A 14596-nucleotide genomic window follows, 5' to 3' on the forward strand; every position below is an offset into this window, starting at 1 on the left:
TTGTCCCTTATCTATTTCCATGAGAAGGTTGTCTGTGAGGGAAATTAGGAGGGATTCTGTGTTTAGTGATTTGCGGAATCTGAACTGGGCGGGAAATAGTAACTTGTGGTTTTCTAGAAATTCGGAGAGTTGTGTGTTGACTAGTCTCTCCATGAGTTTAGAGATGCATGGCAGATTGGAGATGGAGCAGAAATTCGATAGGTCTTCTGGGTCGAGGTTGGGTTTCTTCAATAGGGGTTTAAGGGAGGCTAGTTTTAACGAGTCTGGTACTATTCCTTGGGATAAGGAGCAGTTGATAATTTCTGCCAGGGCTTTGGAAATGGAAGTGGGAATGGTGAGTAGCAGTTTTGAAGGGATGTGGTCGGAGGGGTGGGAAGAGAGTTTCATTTTTTTGAGGATGGATTCGATTTTGAGGGATGAGGTTAGTTCGAAGGACTCGAAATTGGCCTTTGGGTAGATGGGAGTGGAATAGGGCGGAGAGGGCAGGTGGTTGGAGGAGATGATGGGGGCTAAGAGGTTAGTGATTTTTTTCTGGAAATAAGACACCAGTTCATTTGACTTAGTTTGGGCTGGTCGTTGGGGATGGAGGGGGGGGGGGGGGGTGGATTTGGTAAGTGCTGAGACGTAGGTGAACAATGCTTTAGCGTCGTAGAAGAAATTGTGGATTTTTCTGGCGTAGTCTCTTTTTGGCCGGAGTATGGTGGATCTGTAGCTGTGCATGGCGGTAACATGGAATAGACTTTGTTTTTGGGTACTTGCCAGATTCTTATGGCCTGGATTGGCCACTGTTGGAAACAGGATGCTGTGCTTGATGGTTTGACCCAGTATGGCATGTTCTTATGACCTGACCAGTCTGTCCTGAAAAAAACCCCCACGAAGTCAGTTGATGACCCCTGAGCGGCCCCTGGCTCTCTCTGCTGCTGCTATCAATCCTGGAAAACCTCCTTGGCCCCATCAGGCCGCATCCCATAGGGGGCTAAGGCTGGGGGATACACAGTTTAGTAAATGTGATTATTTCGCCTTTCATACAGCACATCAAAACGATTTACAATTAAAAATGACATTAACATGCATCCAGTTCAAAAACATACAAAGCACTAAAAGGCATCACTAAATAACAGTGAGACATGAAAGCACCAACTGCAAGCAGCACGAAAACATCAAAGACAAACGATAAGTGAAATCCCGGATCCTCTTTTTTTTTAAACAGAGAAGTAAGACTGCTAACTCTTAACTCGCAGTCCAATGCAGAAAGGTGCGTTCAGCCCATCGCACCTTTCTGCCTGCACTCGAACGCACATTTTCTCTGCGCAGAACTTACTGCCCGTGCAGCAGTTAGTAAGGCGTGCACACGGGGGCCGATGCAATAAAAGTGCGCCCAGCCTAGTGCGCGGGTTTACGTGTTTTGGTCGCGTGTTTTGGGTGCATTACACTACCACTCGATGCAATAAGGTAGATTAGCGCACCCAAACAAACGCAAGGCACGTTAGCGCTCGTCCCATGTAAATTCCACGTGGATGAGGCTCTTACGCCCCGAAACAGAAAATCCCCGGGCGTCCAATGCACATATTTTAACCCGGCAAATTTAACGCAGGCCCTGGAGGTGCCGTAAAGTCAATCCGCGAGTCAGGGGCTCATGAGAAATTAAATATTAGGGTCCTCTGTGATTCCTCCTACGTAATATCGTTGTGACACTTTTATTTACTGCTTGAGGTGGAGAAAAACAAATGTATATTGGCTTGATAAAAAAAAAATTTCTTATGGCCGCGCAATTTAGACGCCCATAGCAAGGGGCACTTAAGCTATGGGCGTCTTCAGCCAACCTCGGCAAAATAACAGACAAATCAGACTGAAGAAGCGGGAGAAAAGCGGACGCTTGTATTGAGCGCCCACTGCAATTGTGGGTGCCCAATGCATTTGAGTTCTAGGCACGATTCTCCCCTAGCGTGCCCTTTTTTTTTTTTTTACGCAGCCCCTCATTTAAATACTGCGTCGGGCTGCTTGCGCGTTAGGAAACCGGAGGGGCTCAATACGAGCGCCCATTTTCAGCGCGCATCTTATTGCATCGGCCCCCATAATGTGCACCCCTGGCATGGAAATCTCCATGCAAATGAGGGCATCGAGCAGGGCTCCCCGAGGCAGAGAGAACTGCGTCGGGCCAGCGCGCCTTTCTCGGTGCTGGAAACTTAACTCCTGGGTCAGGGCTGGAGCTTACGTTTCCAGTGCAATGAAACCAAAAAAGATTTTAAAAAAAAAAAAGTCCGGAATTCTCCTGGTTCGTGCCGGCAGCTGCCGCTTAGCCAGGTAAATACGGATTCCTAGGGCTATCTGGCAGTGGGGTTTTAAACTCCCGATGCATTTGCATAGCATCGGCTTACTGCATTGGGAGTTACAAAATATTTGAAGTTGAACGTTAAAACCGTGCGCTGAAATCACGCGATGTGTTTTAGCGCTCAGCTACCTGCATGGTGAACCTTAATCCTGCAGTTAGTAACTAGAGCCGGATTCTTCCACCAATGACCACCAGGGGTCAGCATCAGCCAAGCAATGCCTTGAAGGTTCCCCTGCCGGCTCCAGGCACATTCGCCACCCTGACCATGGTCTCCTTTTTAGAAATGAGAGCAATTGATTTGGCATTTTATCCGGGCTTTAAGACATGACCCTCAGTCCTGTTACATGTCCCAAGATAGCCCTCAAAAAAAGCAGTTTTCAAAGTCATTCCCCCTCTCCCCACCCCCAGATTTAAGGACTGAGGCTGAAGACGGACAGACAAGAAAAGGAGACCTGAGAACTAGGCCAGGCTCTTTGCTTTTGCTTTATTTTATAGACAAGACATGGATCTGATTCAGCTCCACCTGTTTGGGGGTCTTCTTGGATCAGAAGGTATCCTTTATGGCAATTTGGGGCCAGGTGAGAATGGATCTTGGCTAGAACAGCTTTCTGCGGGCACTTTCTAAAGCTTTCACTGATTTAAGGAAAGAGAGTCCCAGCTCAGCCACCGAGAACGAGCCACAGTCACCCCTGAAATTCTCCACCTCTGAACATCCATCCCCTCACCCACCTCCGGTGCTAACCCTTCACCTCATGCAATGGCCTGTCCCTAATCCTATTCCCACCTCCACACTCCCAGCCGAACATAAGCCACAGCAGAATTCACTTATACAAGAGGAGAGGGTCTGGAAGTACTAAGATGTCCCTATTAAATCCCTTTCTGGATATTTTTTTTTTTTTTACAGTGTTCAATCATTTTAAAATCCAACACAGTGGAACTTAATAGGGTCCTTGGTTTTCTCACTCAGTACAAGACAAAGTTCTCCTGCAAGCTGTAACATCTGCAGTCTGTCCCTTTCTGCAAATGCATCCCACCCCTGCTCCAAAATGCTTGTACTTTATAACTCTTTATACCTTAGGAAAAAAAAAACCCTCCCCCAGTGTGAGTAGCCCGGGAATGCTTAGTATATTCCTGTAAAGTCATCCTTAGCTCATTCTGATGGGGCAGAAGTCTGGGGAACTCATCGCATGTGCAGTAGGTTAGTCCAATAAAAGGGTCTCCCTTGCAGCTTGTGGGTTGTCCAGCGCTGGGACGTTGCTTTGGGATAAAAGGTCTGAGCTTTCTACCATGACCAAGCTCCATGTTTAACCCACCCCGGAATCTGCTTCTCAGGGCTCTGCTCACTAGCCTGAGAAAAGCAGGAACTACAACTCCCTGCATGCACTGGGGCAGCCCCGCCCCTCCGCAGGAAACTCTGGCTGGGGAGGAGCTGGAGCCGGAGGCAGTGGCTCGCACCATTCGATTTCCCTCTTATCAGGGCTTCGTAAGGCTGCAGGAGGTTTATCCCACGTGCTTTATCGCACCTCTTTCCGTTTTGCCTCTGCTAAATGGAAAGGCCCAGCCCACCAGGTTAACCAGCAACACAGGTGCGTATTTGCAGAGCTCAAAACAGCAATCAAGAAGGCCCAGGGCAACTCCCACGTCCAGCCTGCTCGCCCCCCGACTCTCCCCTGCGGGCAGCCACCTATTCCACCCTCTTTCTTGTGCATCCACGCCCGCAGTTTGCTGCATGTCAGGTACCATGACATTTAAAATCTATTAAGTTCTGATTCATTTTGGATGGCAAAGCAGCCCGTGCGATGAATTTACGGTCTACCCCTCATCTCCCCTCCAGCTTTGGGATTATACGGGACCCAGAGAACCGCCAACGTGGGGCTGAACGAGCTCTGAAGAAAGCTAGCACTGGCAGGGCACTGCTGGGAGGGTGCTGGCAGCCGTGAAAGCGTCCCAGGCAGGAGAGATCCTGCATGGCTCCTCCAGGATTTCCCTAAAGCGGGCCGGGCTGGGACTTAGGCAGCCAGCGGCAGAGCGAGGGCACAAGCTCCGGGCCAGCTGAGAAAGCCCCGACTTCCATCCTCTTGTTCACCGCTGACCCAGGGCTCCCAGACATTTGCAGTTTTAAGGCACCAGTTAAGCAGAACATTCAGGGAATTGCTTGGTTTGCAGCGGGGGGGCCCTGGAAAGCGTGAGGGAGGCCCATAACCTGTGTGGCATGGCTGGGGCAGAGCCGGGCGTGGAAGGTGGCAGCGGGCGCTTGTCTTTGGATTGCAGAGGCCGCCGGCTGCCCGCCTTTCCCAGTCGTGTGGAAAAAAAAAAAAAAAAAAGGGAAGGCTACCAATTGTGTCTGGGAATTCACCCCCAAGCCCTGGCTGGGAGTGGGGAGCTCCTTTGCCCAGCACTGCTGGAATAGCCTGTGCCCTTCCTGGAACCCGCTGGCTAGGAGTGGAAGGTTCTGTGACTGGGGCACGGCAGGAAACAAAGACAGAGCTCTGTTTGTCCAAGTCAAATAATTTGGCACAAAAAAAACCAAAAAACCCGGAGCCCGTGACGTGGGCACATGTGGCACACAGCACCTGAACTCCACCCACCCATGGAGCAAGGAAGGCCACATCCAGCCCTCATCTCTGCCGGGTCCATCACGGGCTGCGGCCAGGAGAGCTTTGGGGGGGGTTAAAGATGTGCGCTGGCCGTGTTAGCCCCCCCCCTTGAGGGCACTGAATTACTGCCAAGTCCGGGGTCCCTGAATGCTCCCCATTCTTTTCCTTTTGAGTTTCCTGACGGTGCAGGGATCTGTTCCAGGCTGGGTCAGACCGTGGAGCCCAGCGTCCTGCCTCCTCCAGCAGTGGCCGGCCTCTGATTCAGTTTCTGGTGGTGGTCGGGGGAGGGCTCCCTGAGCCACCTGGTTAAATAACTGGTTGTGGGCTTTTTCTTCCAGGAAATGGTCCAGGCCCTGTTTAAACCCAGCATTGCCCTGCTCCTCTCTGTCACGTGGGATTGAGTCGATTTATTTATTTAAAAATTTTTATATACCGACATTCACTGTGAGTATCACATCGGTTTACATTAAACATGAACTTGGCTAATAAATGCTTTACAGGGCACTTTTTGACCTATGAGGATAATGTATGATATTTAAATAACGTAAACAACACATGAACATAAATTCTTGCCTCGGTCTTTCGGCCTGGCTCATCCTAATCTGTTCCTCACTGGAGGAGGAGGAGCTGGATAGGGTCCTCTTGAGCTGAATGACTTCCCCATGTGGGTAACTGCCGGGGGGGGGGGGGGGGGGGGGGGGGGGGGGGGGGTCCTGTGATCCGTGCTGGAAGAGTTTGCAGCCTCCTGCATGGCAGGGATATCTGCCAGTTCTGAGCTGAGCTCCCGGGGACATGACATGGGGTAGGGGGTGCTACCTGACCACCACCCAGAAGGGGCGCCCTTTCTCCTTTCAATGCCCAGGCTTGCCCTCGCATGCTTAGTTGATCTGATCAGACTCCGGGCTGTCTGTCTCCACCACCCCCCCCCCCAGCCCATTAGCGGGTCCTTGGGGAGAACCAGACCACCCCGAGCAGCAGGGCAGGGGGAGGAGGCGGGAGGTGCATCAGGGAAGGGAGATGAGAAGGTGACAGGTGGAAGGTGAACCTCCCCCTCTAACCTCCCTCCAGGCCCCAGCCCTGACTGCATCCCCTTCACGTGCAAGGGGTTTGCTGAAGCAGCGTCGGAGGAGTCTGACCCCCACCCTCAGCTCAGCTGCTTCCACGGACACGAGATAAGGCTGAGTGTTAGCGAATCGGGCCAGTATTACAAAGAAACCCTTTGCACAGCGCGCGGTGTCCCCGAGGCCCTGTCGGGGTGGTTTGGGGGGGCAGCTGAAGGCCGGGAACCTTGCTTTGGGCTCCTCTGACCAGGACCCAGGATGACCTGCTCTGTCGGTTTATAAAGGGACGGGAGGGAGGTCAGCAGATAAGGACCCGGTGATCCAGGCATATTCTGTCCAGAAAATTGTTCGGTAACAACTACTGCTCCGCGCAAGCCCCCCCCCCCCAGGGCCGGTGCTTCCATTAGGCAAACTAAGCGGATGCCGGGAGCTCGGGTGGCAAAATCCCACCAGCGCAAGGCCCAGAGGGAGAGAGCGCTGCCATCAATAGCTAAGCTGGGGAGGGGGAGGGGGTGTGTGTGTGCAGGACCAAAGGATCCCCTAGGGTGCCAAATACTCGTGCACCGGCCCTGACCCCCATATTCTCTTTACTCTCTCTCTTGCAATCTGGTTGCCCTCACAAGCCACAGGCCAGGGAGCAGTCGGAGGGGGGGGGGGGGTCTCGGCCCGCAGCATCGCCGTGAATTCAGAATGCACCGATTGCTTTCCTTCCATTTGCCCTCTGGTTACCACGAGGTACCAATGAATGGTTCCTTTGAAACCCCATTGCCTTTGTAGTCGGCCACAAGCGAGAGTGGAGACTTTCATGCCAGAGGCGCACGTGCGTCGCATGCCCACGTGCCCGCAGAGAGAGTTCCTGGAGAAAAAGCAGGGTTCGAGCTTTTAAGTTTCTCACGGCGCAGTTAAAAGCCAAAGGCCAGCGGCTCCGTCTCGGCTCTTTTGGTGCCTCAGCGTGAGGGGAGGGCTCGGACACAGGCTCGTCTGCTCAGGGCCCCAGTTTCTGGGGCCCCCTGATGCAGTCCTGGTTTACCCCGGGGCACGCAGGGGGGGGGGACGGGGACATAATTCTCTTGTCCCTAAGAAGAGCAGGAATACAAGTCCCTGCATGCAATGGGAGGAAAGGCAGGGCTGCCTCATCCGTGCCTGAAACATGGAGCCAGCTGCTCCGCTCACACCGTGTGATGCAAGGATTCCCCAGTTTCTGCTGCGGCGCATTCTGGGCGCTGTAGTGCCGGCTTTTGATTTTAGAGAAAGGGAAGATTTACACCTGCTGGATAAGAGACGAGGAATGCCAGGCCTGGCTCAGCCTCTCTGGACTGGGTCTCTCAATACCTTGTAACAAGGGTCAGAGTTCACCTCTGCACCACTGGCCCCGCCCTCCCTGTGGGAGTGCAGACACGTGCACCCATCCTCCCCGTGGGACGGTGGACACCTCCCCACCGCTCACACCGACATTTCCGCCTCCCAGCAGGCACAGCAAAACAAAACATCTTTGTACAGGCTGCCAGGGCCGGGCCCCTGGACACTTCACTGCCTCTTATCTATTGTCCTTTATGACTCCTGGCACCCAAAAATAGCCGTCACGTCACAAGATTTATATTAAATCCCAATACGCCAAAAATAGACAATTCTCCCTTTACCTCCACTCCCCTCCCTCCCTCCCCAGTCCTACTTAAAACCTGGATCCCTGCCCTGCTTCTTGTGCCTGCAGTCAAAATGTTCTCATTAAATACACAGTAATCCTTCCTCCTACCCTACCTGCAGCTTTGCATGTGTTTGCACAATCCTCTTGCACAAATAACTTTCCCTCCACTCTCTTCCTCAACCTGGAGGAGAGCCTGGCGCCTTTCCACGGCCAGCGGCTCCTGTCAGATGCGCTCGCAGGCATCCAGGAGGTGAGGATAGGGCTGCAGGACCATGGCTGTGCCCGGTCTTCTCCCTTCTGCCCGTGCATGGCACCTAACCTGCCCCCCCCCCCCCCGCCCCCCGGGGCCCTCCGATCCTCCACCTCAGCCTCTGCCCATGCTTCAGGAGGAAGCAGGGTTGCGCCCACAGAGCCTGAGTGAAAGAGGCAAGGGATGAGGGGGGGCGCAGGTCGGGGGCAAAGCTCCTGTGAGAGCTACAGAAAAGGGATGCGCCCCCCCTCCCAGACCGAAAGGAACCGGGTCTGGTTTCAGCAACTAGAATGCTGCTAGACCAAGGTCAGGAGGTCTCATGATCCTAACGTCACCCTGGGAGGGGGGCTCCAGGTCTTGGATTGCCCGGGAACTTGCAAGAGGAAGGGGACGGGCAGTGGAGCTGGCGGCAGAGGCCACCAGCAGGGCAAGGGGATTTGAACCCAGCTTGGGACAGATATAACAGGCAGGGGTGGGAACAGACGAGAGGTCACGGGAGAAACATGGTGTGGGGGTAATTATGGCACTTTTTTTTATGGGCACCTACCCAAAGTGATAGAGAACCAGAGAGGAAGTCAATTGCATGAGAGTGGGGGTGCATAAGAACATAAGAAATTGCCATACTGGGCCAGACCAAGGGCCCATCAAGCCCAGCATCCTGTTTCCAACAGAGGCCAATCCAGGCCACAAGAACCTGGCAAGTACCCAAACATTAAATAGATGCCAATCTACTAATGCCGACAATAAGCAGTGCCTATTCACTATTGGGGGAGGGCAACCAGAGGCAGCTTTAAACTTTTATGATATTTACACATAAAGCTATAAAACTTCCACAACACACAGAATAAATATTGTAAACCAGACGGCTCCAAAATGCTTCCTCTCTTCCCTATCTCCTTTCAGGAGCTGCTGCGTTCTGCTCTTAGCCCGGTGTCGGCACCCTCGGGCCATCGCAAGCCCACCCCGGACTTTTCCCCGTGGAAAGAAAACCAGGACCTCATAACGCAATGCAAGTCCCCCAATCCCTTAAAAAAAAAATTGCCCCTTCAGATTCCCCCCCCCCCCCTCCACCCTCAAAGGTCTCCCCAAAGTCTTCCGAAGCAGAGCCAGCAGGAGGACAGGAGCCGCGCCCCATCCCAGCCGGACAAAACGAGGTGCCCAGCCTCGCAGGAAAGCCGGCAGGCGGGCTGAGAACTTTTGCCTCTGGCTAAAAGTGTCCACTCCTTCCACCTTTACTTAGGGCTCTTCCCTCCCCCTGTGCCTTGGCTCCTGGGGGGGGGGGGGAGAGACAGGATCCTGAGGTGGGAAGGAGATTATCCTGCAGGAGAGGCCTGCAGATGAAAGGGCTCCATTCACTCTGCAACTCAATCTGCCCGGCAGGCAGACAATCAGAGCCTTTCAGGTGCTTGTTGTTGTTGTTGGTTGTTTTTTTTTTTTTTTTATTTGCTCCGTTTTCAACCTTGTTTTTTATTTCCTAACTTCTGAAACCCGAGGACGACGGGTAGGGCCACAGAAGCAGGCTGCTGCCTGCTGGGCGGACACATCCCGGGCAGGGTGACTCGATGGCCCAGGAGGGGGCCTCCTCCAGCGGGCACCGCAGAACTGGCTCCTGCATCAACTTGCCAAGCACTGCCAGGGCAGTTTCTAGGAAAGGCACGGGGGGGGGGGTGGGGGGGGATCCTTACCTGGATCTAGGAAAAGGTTTCACAACCGCCCAGTGGGAATGGGTAAGAGAGGCAGTGAATCTCCCCCCCCCCCCCCCCGCCCTCCTTACAGTGCCTGCTCACGGGGCGGGGCGAGAGAGTCACCCTCCCAACCCTTGATGTGATCCTGGTAAATGTCAGACTTGCCCATTATTTGCAAATCTCATTTGCCAGTGACTCAGAGTTATCAGGGCATCACGGGAGATGATGTCTCTGATATGGAGCGAATGACCCACCCTTGACTGCTCAGCCGCCGTGCTCCCTGGCTCTCTGCCTCTTCCCACAGATTTAGCATTCAATTTCCCTAATGACGGCACCACCGGCTCCTCCCTTTATCCCCCCACACCACGTCTTACCCTCTCTCTATCTGTTCAGTGCGGGCCTTCGCCACCTCCGCAGGGCCTGGCCCCGGTACTTCATCCCGCCAACCCCAGGCCCTCTCCCACGCCTTCCCACCAAGCTCTGCAACATTCCCGACCACCACAAAACCTAGTGAGAGGCTTGTTGGGCGATAAGCTGACTGACGACCCAGTGCAGGTGAGCCCAGCGGGTCCTCAGCTCTGGGGCACAGGAGAAACCCCCTACCACCCCACCCCCTTCCTCCTCCAGTCCACCCTACGCTTGTGCACAGGAGTTCGGGCACCCCTGGTCACATCGCACGTTTCATTGATTCTCTAACCGAACCGAAGCTGACACAATCTCTGCCTGGTACAAAACTAAGCACCGTATCTCCCTGCAAATCTTAATGAACCGTTACTATTAATAACAGTTTGAAATGAACAAAACGGTGAATACTGCATTCGGGTTTCCAAACAGGTGGAGATGCTGTGTACTGTCTTCGCTGATGGGGTTTTCGCCCATGCGACTCTTGTTACTGCTCCTCACCATTAGAAAAAAAACACAGAAACGGAGAATATAAGAGCAGGTAAGGACCCCATCGGGTCCACCCAGTTTACTTCCTGCCTCGGTGCCACAGGGCTCAGTTGATCCCTGGCTTCCCCTTTCACATTTTTTTCCAATTAATGATGCTCTCAACTTGCCCCTACCCTCTCTCCCCGGGGAGGCCGGTCCCATGCGCCCACCATCCTTTCCCATGACGAAATATTTCCTGATGTTACTCCCGAGTCTTCCCCATTGGAGCCTCGTACCACGATCACGAGCTCCCAAACTTATTCAGTCTGGTTTTGCTTTTACCATCCCAGGGACAAAACTATTGTTTTGTAAAAAAAAAATAAAAAAATGTTAGGCCTCTGGACTGAAGCCTATGAAAGTGACACAAAAATAAACGCATCCAACGCACGCTCAATATGGAGTAACGACCAGGGTGCGCGCCGCGTTGTATAATCGCGGGGTGGGGGTGGGGCATCGGATGCTAATGCTGCAGCTGGGGGGGGGGGGAGGGCTACAAACGGCACGTGACCCGTCATTTGAGCCCTGCCTCTGTTTTTATTACTGAAACAGTACCCCCCCCCCAAAAAAAAACAAACAAACCCCCATACAGCCTAGGAAAGTTCAGAACAGTGGGCAGCCCGGAGCTGCACGTGCAAGACATTGGACACCCTCCCAGTTGAGTTGTCACCGATTATTTTTGAAAAGGTGTTAATAAGACCCAAAACGTTGATCAGCTCCTTAGGGCTAGTGAAAGTGGAGGGGGGGGGGGGGGGGAGGAGGGAACAATCGCAACCTGAAAGGTCAGAAGGGTCAGCAGTATTTTGTTCTTCACCCGAGCATCTAAGGAGTGGATCAATGATTTGGCTCTTATTAACAACTTTTTAAGATAAGTGGTCATGAGTCACCTGGAAGGGCGTCCAAACCTCCTTCCGTTCCATGGTCACTTTATTATTATTTTCAATCTTTAAAATCAGCAACTAAATAAGTCATTTTGCATTAAAAAAAATTGCAGAAACCTGTTGCGTTTAACTTTGCACCATGCAGAGGGTGTGGCGGCTTCTGTCCAGTTAGAGATTCATTGAGTTTTACCAGGGGGCCTGAAAGTATGTAACAGTATATTTAAAAAATGTCACTGCCCCGAAAGCTGAAGGGAAGAGCCTTTCCCCGTCCTCAACCGATTGGCAGACTGATACGGGATGCTGCCATCACCCTCTCTTGCATTTTGGCAGATCCCATGTCTTCTGGACAGGGTTTGACAAGGGAGATGAGGTTGGTCCCTCCGCGATTGGTCCATGGGGCCAGATTTACGCCATCGGAGCTCGCTGACAGCTGCTACACTGTCACTCGGCTCCAGTTTAAGTCCCTGCGAGAAGCAGAACCCAAGGCTAGAACCCAAGAAATCTGCTGACTCCCCATCCCGGACTCTGGCTGGGAGGCTCCACGTTATGTCTCTCTCTTGTGGTTTTTCACGGTCCCCACTTCCACTGTGTCCTGCTTCGCTTGAGGGTCACCCATCAGCCTTGGCATTTGATTGGTCCCTCGTCACGGCTGAGAATCTCTCCAGTGGCTTAAGTGCACTGGGGAAAGGGGCCACCAAGAACACATCCAGGGTACAGGCACCTGACCGGGCTGGCAGGGAATGTGTCAAGCAGCAGGAAATCAAACTGTTACCTTAAACCCTCTTTTCTCCTGAAGTCCTCCACCCATGCAATCTCTGGCTCTTGCAAAATTCCACATTCTCCAGCTGTGACTCAGCTAAAGTTTGTTGTTTTACCCCTTCTGCATTCAAGGAGGTGAGCTGCAGGTCTCCTGGAAACCCAAGAACAATTGCGACCTTCCAGGGATGGGCACAACAAGTGGAGCTTATCCAGTTCAAATGCCATGCAGTTGCTAGGATGGGCCCTGACATCAGCAGTGAATGAGACACAGAATGGGGGCTCTGCACGTGTGCTTCTCCCAGTATTAGATTCTCAAGGGACGCTACAAGTCAGGAATGAGGTGCCTGCTTTTTGGGCGAGTGGGGTCTCTGTACTGGAATAGCAGAGAGTGCTGCAGGGCAGGAGTGAAGGGCATTGGCAGAGCTGTGTGTGTGGGGTCTCTGTACTGGAATAGCAGGGGGTGCTGCAGGGCAGGAGTGAGGTGCATTGGCAGAGCTGTGTGTGGGGGGTCTCAGTACTGGATCAGTAGGGGGTGCTGCAGGGGAGGAGTGAGGTGCATTAGCAGAGCTGTGTGTGGGGTCTCAGTACTGGAATAGCAGGGGCTGCTGCAGGGCAGGAGTGAGGGGCAATGGCAGAGCTGTGTGTGGGGTCTCAGTACTGGAATAGCAGGAGGTGCTGCAGGGGAGGAGTGAGGTGCATTGGCAGAGTTGTGTGTGGGGTCTCAGTACTGGAATAGCAGGAGGTGCTGCAGGGGAGGAGTGAGGTGCATTGGCAGAGCTGTGTGTGGGGGGTCTCAGTATTGGAATAGCAGGGGTGCTGCAGGGCAGGAGTGAGGTGCACTGGCAGAGCTGTGTGTGGGGGTCTCAGTACTGGAATAGCAGGGGGTGCTGCAGGGCAGGAAATAGGTGTGTTATTGGATCTAATAGTTGCATGTGAAATATGGGGAAAAAAAGGCAATATTAAGCTATGTACATTAATGCTCATAGTATGGGAAATAAAGTCCCGGATATGGAGGCAGTCATGAAAGAAACTGATTTAGATGCAGCAGCTGTGTTCTGGGTTCAGATCGTGCACACTGGCATTCTTCTTAGGGGCTCTGACCTGGGGGCTAATCTCACTGGGGTCTACGCTGGGAATGACCTGAGGGGCTTGTCACCTGCATACAGGCTGTCACGGATATGTGGTACACAGAAAACCATAACTGGGGATATAGCTATACCAGGCTACAATCTATTCAGGAAGGACCATGCAGAGGAGGAAGGGAGGAGGAGTGGAATTCTATATAAAGAGCAGTATTAAAGCAACAGGAAGAGGCACTGTGGGTTAATCTGGAAAGAGGGAATGGAACATCTATTTATATTGGTGTAATATACAGACCTCCATCACAGACAGAGGAGATGGATTCTCTGGATTGCTGTGAAAGGAGAGGTGCTTCCAGATGTTGATTGGGACTGCAGTATCTTCTAGAAGCAGGGAGCTCCTGGATTCTCTGCAAGGAGAACTCTCCTGTCAACTGGTAACAGAACCCACATGGGAGGGGGCGATACTGGACCTGGTGATTACCCACAGGGACAGTAATCCTGATGTTGTAGTGAATGATCATCTGAGACCCAGTGACCATCGGATAGTGTGGTTCAATATTAGGACACAAGAGATGAAGGTTCATTCTAAGGCGAAGGTCAAAGACTTCAGGAAAACTAACTTTCTCATATTGGGGGAGCACCTCAAGGAGTCGTTAGCTGGATGGGAAAATCTAGGGGAAGTAGAAGGGCAGTGGGCAAAACCAAAAGGAGATATTATAAGGGCAACTAATCTTTTTGTTAGGAAAGTAAATAAAGGGAAGAGGAAAAGGAGACCATTATGGTTTTCTAAAGAAGTAGCTGTAAAGGTGAGGGAGAAAAGTTCGCATTCATAAACTACAAGAGATCGCAGAAAGAGGAAGACAGGCAACAATATCTGGAAAAGCTAAGAGAAGCTGGGAAGGTAGTCAGGAATGCAAAAATTCAAATAGAAGAAAAAATAACAAATACAGGGGGAGACAAGACTTTCTTTTAGTAGTAGAAGGAAGTGCAAAAGTGGCATTGTGAGACTCGGAGGTGAAGGAGAGGACCATGTAGAAGATGATGAGGAAAAAGCAGAATTAATTAACAAATATTTCTCTTTGGTGTTCACTGTGGAAGGGCCTGGAGAAGGACAACATAAAGCAAACACAAATAAGATTGAAAGTGAGGTAAACCTCAATCAATTTTCAGAATAGTGTGTTCGTGAGGAACCAACTAAACTTAAAGCAGATAAGGTGATGGGGCCAGATGGGATACATCCGAGGGTACTAGGAAAACTTAGAGATGTCCTGGCGGTTCTGCTGGCTGACCTTTTCAATGCTTAGAGTCTGGAGTAGTCCTGTTGGACTGGAAAAGGGCAGATATTGGTTCCTATTCATAAAAGTGAAAGTAAGGAGG

Source organism: Rhinatrema bivittatum, chromosome 16 (assembly GCF_901001135.1).
Source record: "Rhinatrema bivittatum chromosome 16, aRhiBiv1.1, whole genome shotgun sequence".
In the NCBI taxonomy this organism is placed as follows: Eukaryota; Metazoa; Chordata; class Amphibia; order Gymnophiona; family Rhinatrematidae; genus Rhinatrema; species Rhinatrema bivittatum.